We start from the raw sequence: 10,138 nt of genomic DNA, 5'->3' as shown, positions 1-10,138 counted from the left end.
CGACGTGCGAGGAGGAGAGGGCGAGGAAGGAAAGCAAAGATGTCGACGGTGTCTTGATTGGCCTCGCTAGACCAGTAGCGATGGGAACGTACGTGGCCTTACCCATCCTGACCGCGGCCTATATCTACATTTTGATCATGAGTGGGATACTGGGTTTCACTTCGTACATAGAATTCTTTGGGCGGATCGGCATTACGAAGCAGAGACGATTGATCACCACGAAAGACGGCTACATGGGACTTGCACCCCGGGACACCAGGGTTGGAGACATAATCCTCATACTGCAAGGATACTGCGCACCAATCGTGGCCAGGCCTGGCCAGCGTTGGAGGGTTGTTGGTGATGCTTATATCCATGGAATTATGGAGGGGGAGGCCTTTGACGGAACAATATGTAGACTTTTATGGTTCGAATAATAGGCCGCGGATTGGAAGTAGGGGCATAGCTATTTAGAAACTGTCTGGTGTTCAGCCAACGCCTTTGCAATCAGACCAACCCTATCCGTCACGAGCAGATACACCCCTGCATCTACTGGTCCTGATCGCCCTCTAATGGCTTCCTGCTGAAAACACTATAATTGTGGGGCCAGGTATAACGGCTGTTGCAATATCTATGTAATTCAATTGAGCGCAAAATTTCAGCACGGGGCGTGATACTGTACGTGCTGGCTCCCCCATGGAGTATAGCCGTCATCTGATTGGCAAGACCAGACGTATGCTCCCCGCCAGCATTTCTGTTTTCAGACTCTACGTATGTCAGGCACAGCAGGAACGAGGCCCCTAGACCGTTCTTTTCTCCGGGTCTTGAACGATGACGCCCAGGGTAAACTTTCACGTGAATCTTCGTCGTCTCATTTGGCCAGACATAGCTTGGCCGTCCCGGGTATAATATAATATACTTTACAAATGGGCACTTGGCAGAGTCCGGGAGACTGGATTCGGGCCTCGCATAATGTCAGACACGGTACCAGGACATACGTAAGCGGTGCACCCTTACTGCTACTAGCCCTTACCACGGAGCCACGGCCAATAATCAACATACGTATGAGGACAGGGTCACCCATTCTTGGAAGTCAAGGGTACGGCGCATGGCTGGCACTAAAAGCGGCACTTGCCTAAGACCGGTCCCCCGTCCTTTCCTTCCCTGGCCGAAAGACCCTGATGCTTGGCGGTCCGAGGAACCCCGACCCCTGATGGCTTCTCATCGTGAATTATTATTCACTGCACGCCAGCAACGCGCAACAGCCAGCTACATCCATCAGACACCCGGATAGTGTTGAGAGTTTATGCCGCGTGAAACTTGTCTGCAATCTTGTCTACGACCCAACATATTCCAAGATGTCTTAGTATTGTCCTCCATATGCCCGGTGGTAATCGATAATCACAGAAGTGAATACAAATCGCAACTCTGGCGAATGGTACCACCGGAAGCACCATTGAGCAGCACACCGGTACCGCGACAAATACACCTCGGGCTGAAGTAAAGGAGAATAAACATACACACAACTTCGATGGAGGCTTCAAATTGACGAGGACTGGGGAAACTGCCCAAGATAGGTTGTGTATAAGACCCAGCTGCTGCGAAGTGGACAAGGGAGTATTCCCAAAACATCGCACGCACACTCGAAAATAAACACAACAAACCAAAATCACTACCGCCAACATGAATGGGACTTCAGTGGAAGAGCCACGGGAAAAGGAACAGCCTCAGCCGGCCTCCGTCGAGCCTTCCACAGGTTCTGTCGCCTCGCACGGCAAGCCCCATGGTGTGCCGTCTGACCGCGCCGTGCAGCATGACGACGATGAATCCGAAGACTTTGCCGACAAGGTGGAATACCAGTCAATGTGGAAGGCTATGTTGATTGTATTGGGATTCTTCATGGGCGTTTTCCTCGTCGCACTCGACCAGACCATCATTGGCACGGCAATCCCCAAGATCACCGACGAGTTCAAGACCTTCCAGGTTCGTGCATGTGGTGTGCAGGGATCTACCCGCACTAGCTGGGGGGTCTGGCCCTGATTTTCGTCCTTCTTCCATTTCCCGGGTAATGGGCTGATCTTAGATTCCGCCGTCCAGGATGTGGGCTGGTATGGGAGCGCCTATTTCTTGACGAGCACGGGTATGTAATGTTTCATCTCTCCACCGCCAACATCACGGCGACTCATGCTGACTTTGGCACCTTCCTTTGACGAAAAAAGCCCTGCAACCGTCGTCCGGGCGCATTTACGTGAGCTTTGATGTAAGTTGCTGGAGAGACTGGTCTGCACCCCGGCTCCTGCCGGGGTCATGACTTGCTCACAGAGTGCCCTCGATCCACATGACTGACTCGAGTGTTTTGCAACGTCGTCGCCGTCCAAATGGGCGTTTTTGCTAGCCATATTCCTATTCGAGGTTGGCTCCTTGATCTGTGCCGTGGCTCCGACAAGTCCTGTCCGGATCGTCGGCCAGTAAGCTAAATCTGTTGTTTCTCTTCAAACGGCGATCTACCTTACAGTGGTTCCCGCGTCCATCCGCCCCTTCCTCCCCGACTGGACAGGATTGACCCTCTTTTTTGCAGAGCTATTGCTGGCTTTGACGTTGCCCGCATTTTTTCAGGTTGCACCATGATAACGTCCTTCGTTGGTGAGCGTTGCCCAACCCCGATCCCCAACATGCTTTTTTTCTTTCCAGCACACATCGCATCTCATATCGGATCTAATGCCGACGCCTGGTCCCTGGAATTATCAGTGCCTCTGGAGAAGTGTCCTCTCCCTTTCAGTCTCTTCGGTGCCGTCTGGGGAGCTGCCTTTGTAGCCAGGTCCCTGCTGGGCGGCGCCTTCACGGACCACGTTACGTGGAGATGGTGCTTCTATATTAAGTATGTTTCCGTTATCTTCATCGTTTCCCCGTTTAGAGTCCACTGTATTAACCTTTTGCCAAGTCTCCCGATCGGGGCAGTCTCGGCGGCCGTGGTTTTGCTGGTGCTCAACCCCCCGTCACGGGCCCGAAGCGAGATGGACTAGTCCATCCTGGTGCGCGTCCACGAGTTTGACTTATTGGGCGCTGTCCTCATGCTCACCGCCATAACTTGCCTGCTCCTGGCATTGCAGTGGGGTGGGAAGCAGTACACGTGGAACGATAGCCTGATCATCGGCCTACTGGTCGGCTGCGCAGTCCTCCTGGGCGCCTTCGTCGCGTGGCAGGACCCTACCCCGCGCATCATGCGCCAGCGCACCGTCGCCGCGGCCTCGGAATTTGTCATCATGTTTGGGGGCTCTGCCGCGCTGTTCATGTTTTACCTGCCCATCTTCTTCCAGAGCATTCGCAGCTCGTCGGCCATCATGTCGGGAATCCAGATGCTGCTCATGCTTCTGGGCCTCGTGGTGGCCTCATGTATTGTTGGGGGCTTGGTCTCGTATTTTGGCTTCTACACGCCGTTCCTGATTGGCAGCACTGCTATGTTCGCCGTCGGTGCGGGCCTGATCACCACATACAACGCTGAGATGCCCGATGCCACCTGGATCGGGTTCCAGATCCTGGCCGGAGCTGGGCTGGGGGGCCGAGTTCCAAATCCCCCAGGCGGCCGTGCAGACCGTTCTCGGCCAAAAGGACATCCCCGTCGGCTCGTCTGCCCTTATCTTCTTCCAGAATCTGGGGGGCTCCATCTTTGTCTCGGTAGGCCAGTCTGTATTCCAAAACGGCCTGTCGAAAGCGCTGGCAGAGCTGGCCCCACGGTGGACCCGGCTTTTATCTTCACCACGGGCGCTACTGGTCTGAAACAGGCTCTGAAGAAGGTCGGTGAGTCGGGTGCTTGGCCTTCAGTTTTTCTTGCATACACGCGAGCTCTGCAGGATGCGTTCAAGGTCGGCATGGAACTCGGACTGGGGGATCTGCTGGCCACGTTCTTCTTTGAGTGGAGCATCAAGGACAAGAAGAACAACGCTGAGCCGGCCATCATGGGCTAGGGATGGATTAGTACCCGCTTTTACCCTTGACCGTTGAATACCTAATGGTCAGTACACGATACGACGATCCAATCATGCCTGCCTCGGGTTCCATTCTTTTTCTTAAAAGCAGAAGTACTCAATGGTGTCTCGGTAGTTTTGGTGCAGTGTCACGCCCAGAAACGCATAACAGGTCCAAGCATGACACTTGCTTATCATGTGGTCTCACCCCTGTTCTTTGACCAAACGTTGCAGATACTGTCTGATGTTCTGATTGACTGACTCGTTACATGTAAAAGGCCCTCTACATAGACTGCAGTATGAGTAGCGTGAATACAATATTGAGATGCCGTTCCGGTGTTTCCCCTGGCGGAAATGTTGCAGCCTTCGTCGTCGCCCACCACGACATCACACTACACGCTATCTAATGATTTACAAAGACAAAAGCGTCCACTCAATAGTAGGGGACGCGGTCTAGCAGCATGACATTCCCTTTGCATGCGCTATTCTTTGCTTGAAGAGTCAGACGATATGGTGAATGTTACGAATACCTGGTACCCTCTCTGAAATCTGCATGTTGAAAATAGAAGAATAGTGATTACCGATAGTTGGAAATCGTATGAGAGAGAAAAACGGATGATTTGTATCTGGTCTGGGTGGCCAAAAGTCGAAAGGTATTCGTTGGGTGGCCTTAAATTCTCCATCAAATCTTGATGTCCCTGAAGGGGGAATGTGTGAACCTCAGAATACTGTCATCACATAGACAAGCATGTTCCTTAGCGACAGAATTCTATTTCCTAGTTGAACACGAACCCAGGCCCCTAAATTCACAAACTCTAAGTCACGGCACGACCCACGCCCGGGCTACACCCGCGGTCCCGGGCCAAGATCTTAACGGCCTCTAAGCTCTAAGGTTAATGTTCGGCCTTGTTGGACGCAGCCCTCGGCAGCCGTCGAAAGCGATAGCGATAGAGAGGAGGGAGGCCAGGCGATCGATAGTGCGGAAAAGCTGCTTCTCCATCTACAGGAGAGTCTTTCTGGCGGTTAGAAGAGTTATGAACCATCATTTCGTCTCTCTTTTGGATGGATAGAAGCCCCACGAAGACAAGGTTGATTAGTGTCACCAGGGTCTGCTCTTGGCGGTGGCACGACCCTCGCAGGCCACTGTGGGCCCGAGGACATGAGGGTTAGAGTAGAAATCTGGGGAATAACCACTCGGTGTTTCCCTTGAAAGCGAGCGCCGCCAGCGAAGCTTTACTGCCAGGGCGAAGGAGCGATTTGGTATCTTTCTTTGGTTAGTAGCAATCTAACACGACTGCACATGTAAGCTTTTGAAACAGACAAAGAAACACGATCATCAGTCTCAGCACATCATCGCGGGTTGCAAAGTATGATAGCGATCTCTCCATTCACCGTAGTGTCGTATTATTCTCATATCCAACGTAGATTACCGAGTACTTGGAACGTTGGCCATCTTCCACCGTTCGGATATTTCCGCCCGAGCTGCATTTGTACCCATTTCCAGACCGCAGCACCATATACAACCACTATCTCTTTTGCGAGCGTTGTTTTGAAAAGCCGGGCCCAGAGTAGTACGAACGCCCTGTCCCTCTATTTGTGACACAAGACCCTCCAAACGAGTCGAGGGAGTGGTAGAAGGCGATATCTGGTACTCAAGGCGAACCTACCCGTCCTCGGCAGCCCAGCGCGAAACCATCTCGCTGTCCCATAATCCCAACGCTTTTTCCAGAATGTGGAGCAAGTCGTGGTGTAGGTTGGCGCAGTCATGCGAGAACGGCTGCATCGTCATCTAGAAAATGTCCCCTCGCACTCCTATCGGCCACGGCATAGGCGCTTGCCGGTCGGATGGCGGGCCGGCCACAAAGGATTCCTATAGGTCGCATGTTGTTAGTTATGCCATAATTACCACTGGCCAGTCCGTGGCCTATGAATCGCTTCCGCTTACAACGGAACTTGGTTCAAGGGCCCCTCCGGCCCAGTATTCACGGAGACGCCCATTCTTGGAGCGTGTACCTGCCGCCGACTTCCTTATGCGTCTGTGCTGGCCGAAGGAGTCTGCACTCTGCCGTGTGAGTTAGCATCTTGATACTGCTTAGGTGGCCGGATAGCGGTTGATATGGCACTTACCGACTTGAACACGCGCTGGATTCTGCTCCCTGAAATGCCGTGGCCGGTAATCTTGAATGCACCGTATGTGGAGAGAGATGTCAAAAGGGCATTGACAGTCTTAGTGCGCTCCACCAAGGAATCGGCGCACGGCCCTTCTTGTGAGGGATTCGCATACTCGTAGAAGAAAGAAATATCGGTAGTGGAAATGCCCATATTAAACCGAGTTACTTGTTGAGACTGACTACTAATAATTACTACTTCGGACAACATTCGCATGGGGATGCTGGAGGGCAGGCACCATGAGAAATGCGTTATAAAACAGTAGTTGGTGTCGCGTGGGTTTCAAGCATAATATGACAGTTATGGGTGGCACTACCGGAGGTCTCGGCGGGCTAATTCTGGGTGGTGTCTGGCATTATTAGCATAACTGCGTGGCCTAATTGCTGGAAAAGGAGATAAGAGACTGGCATAGAGTCCTCAGTCTCGTCACACTTTACTAATCATACTCCACTACCAGCTCAACTATTTCTATCCACATCATCAAGCCCGATATGTCCGACCATGGCGACTCTACCCAGGAGAAGAGAGTATCAGGCCGACGCCCCTGAGCCACAGGATCATTCATAGACGCGAAAATCGGTCGAGAAGCTCAGTAATGACTCGGAAGACAAGCAGTTCCGGGATTGATTGTTCGAGTCGCAGCGGAACGAGGCTGGTCATGTCCCATAACTCAAGACCAATCGAATCGATCCTCTTCAGCTCGTCGCTGAAGTGAAAGCTATCTATACTGGTTTGTTCATGGTGGAATCGAAGTGTATCAAAGTGGACACTGTGCAGAAGACCCAACATGATGCCAAGCTGAACGAGCAGTGGCAGGCCCTCGTAGCAACCGCACCTTACTGTAAAACCCAGGTTCAGCGTCCGCATTTCAATCTAGGATTCTTGGCAATGAGGCAAAGCGGGGTATCTGTACAAAGGCCAAATTCTGCCCCAACACTGGCTGTACTGTACTCCCGTTACGCGCTGTAAAGATACCCCGTACTACCTCGTTGCCAAGGATCTCAGATTGAAATACGGGTGCTGAACCTAACTTTCACAGTACTAGCTAATGATGGTTTCGTTTATGCTCTAGGTTCGATTTTAGGTGATTAGATGGAAGACTAGGCAGTTAGCCCTAATGGCGCGGGGTCGCGAACCAGCTCCACGCTTCTTCTAGGGGACCTGGCCCGCTGGTTGCGCTAGTGCGCCATTGCTACTTTTCCGACGCTGCACTCCAACAGTAGGGCCAACAGAACTCGGGACCGGAAACAGCCCGTAAGAGTCTTCGAGCTGATGCAGCCAAAAGAGAGTACTGCATGCTACTGGATGACTCTGGTTCCATTCGGAACCAACGTACCACATCCAAAACGGTACAATTAGAGACTACGTCCAGGCGGGCCAGAATGGTTGTTTCGGCCTCCCACTGCCACTTTTCTGCACACGACTCGGTGAGGATTAGAGGGACCCGAAAGTGCCTCGTGTGAGCCAGCAAGTGCGCCACAACCAACAATGGGACGCAGCAGTAGCGCAAAAGGTATGTATATTCCGACAAATTGCCCTGAGTCCCTACCCTATATGCAGTCTAAAATGCTGCCTGTTTCTATAAACGCGCGGCAGACATCTAATCAAGCGCATTCTAGTTGTGATATACTTGGAAGCCATCTATTCGAGCGTGGGAGCTAGGCGTATAGTCATCATGCGGAACTTTTGGAGGGCAGCCAACAGTTTTTCGAACCAACTAGGCTACCACCATCATTAGCGAAATGAACATCGAAATGGGAAACAAAGATGAATGATCTACTTACTGCTTTGAAGGGCGCTTAACATTGAACACTGGCCAGGCAACAGCTGAAGAAGCGGACGCCGGTGCCGCTAATAGCCTCGCAGGCCTGCGGGTACTGGCCGGAGCAGGTGCCGAATTCGACCCTTTCTATGCACAGACCATTCTGGGCCGCGGCGAGAGTGGCCATGCTCAGGGCAGCGAAGAGGGCGTTAAAGCTGAACTGCATGGTGGGTGGTTGTTTGGGTTGGTAAGACACGGCACAATGAAGGTTTTGAAGGAACTGTGTGCGAAGACGAAGGTGATCATGAGGAGGGCTAGGAACACCGTGGAAGGACAGGGCAATTTGGCATCTTTTATTGACCAAATCAGCCGGGCTCGGGGTGAGGAGAGGCTTGGGAAAGTTCTCAAGTCATCGAAGGCCCTGCATGTGAAGAATGCCGTGATAAAACGGCACGCTAAGCGTCGAGCGGCGGGGCGGATGCAACGCCCGCCCTACGCGCTTCCCGAGAAGGAAAGCCAGTCCGTTCTGTTACCACTTTTCCTCCGGAAGTACACACCTTTTTCAACGTCGAACGTTAACGTTAATGCATTGTTTTGGTTGGATTCACTAGAGGGCTGGCAAAATGCATGTACGCTGCTTTGTGAGCGGTTGGTAATGATTATTCATAGCGGACCGCTGTCCACAACGGAGGGGCGGTCAAGCCTGCCATATTCCAATATATGCCTTCGTGGTATCATATATCATTTTACTATACCATATCATGCAACAGCGTCAATGCAGTAGAGGGATTTCCTCTTTAGTTTGCTCGCCTGGCGTCGCCAAGGCTGTCAAAGCAAGATTGGTGGATGGTGCGGCAATTGCATGGCACGGGCAGTCGCGCGATCCTTTCGTTGTTTACACACACACACACACACACTTTTATTATGCCCGGGCTAAGCCCTAAAGGGCAACTATCACTTTTAATTATATGGACTTTTCTCCAGCTTCTGTCAGTACTCCTCGAGGCCCGTACCTAAACGTGCATTCCAATCTTGTTCCCTTGTTTATGTTACCATTGGACATCCCTGTATATAAAATAACGCGATTAGTTAATAGCAAATCGGCTTGGAGGTAGTGTTTCCAAGTGTTCGGCGTCTTATCCTAGGCGGCTGAAGCAAGACCTGCCGGGCTAGTATGAATACAGAGGTGTCCCGTTCGAAATAAACGCTAGTTAATAAGTTAACTGCTGATTTCCTCCTCGCCTACTCTTTCCCGAAGCCGGCCTGTCGCTATAGCATATCGAATGGTCGCCGGGACGGCGTCCAGGTCTGGCTTCCACTTGTTGTTGTCATTCTTCCCTTTGCCTCCGAGGTAATAGGAGAGGTTCCCTCTTCCTGTTTCGGTGCATTGTAGCAGCTCCGTGCGTTGAGATGTCCATTGGGTACATCGGAATAGGAAGTGCTCGACTGTCTCCCTTGCATGTCCGCATGCGCATTCTGCTGACGGGACTGCCCCTATCTGAAATAGGTGGTAGTTCAGTCGGGCCATGCCTGTCCGCAGCTGAGCTAGTGTACTTGCTTCGTGGTGAGACAGGCTGTCGTATAACGAGCGTGTGTGACGTCCTGGCAGTGCCGTATCGATTCTCTTCAAGAAGGCCCCGACCTTGTCGGGCAACCTCTTACCTGCGTCCTGCCTTTTCCTGGCGTTGTTCAGCGTTGTGGATTTCGCGCGGAACGCTTTCGTCGGTGGTACGCAGCCTGGCATAGTGCTTCGTTGGGCTGCGTGCTTGGCTATACGTGCCAGCTCGAGGCCGTCCTCCGCCATATCAGGTCTGCACACGACTACGACCTTGTTTCCCCTTTCTCAGCTTGTAGATCTCTTTGTAGGTACGAACCATCTCTACTTGACCTGATTGCTGTCGGGGCCGTCTATGGCATTCGGCGATGCCCTCAGCCAACATGACCCACCAACCCACCGATCGATTTTTCCATCAGATTCTCAGTACTTCAGACTACTGTCATTCAAAAGTGTACATACTTCGGTATCCGTCATGCATCTAGACCTTCATTTCCTCAAGTTTGTTATACTCATTAATACAGGATAGCTAGTTGGAACTAACACTGGCCAAGCCCGTCACAGTGCCCTTGAAAATATCCGTTTCTTTCTGATGGATGGCATCTTACGTATTGAAATGGTCTGATCCAGGTGATAACCGTTTGGAGTCATGCGCAGCATTTTGCGCACGACATCTATGCAGTTCCAACCTATCACAGTCGTGTCCCG

Source organism: Apiospora phragmitis (genome assembly GCF_038363925.1).
Source record: "Apiospora phragmitis strain CBS 135458 chromosome Unknown utg000016l:1.0-887042.0:1.0-888152.0, whole genome shotgun sequence".
NCBI classification, from domain to species: domain Eukaryota; kingdom Fungi; phylum Ascomycota; class Sordariomycetes; order Amphisphaeriales; family Apiosporaceae; genus Apiospora; species Apiospora phragmitis.
Note: the sequence above shows the minus strand (reverse complement) of the source record.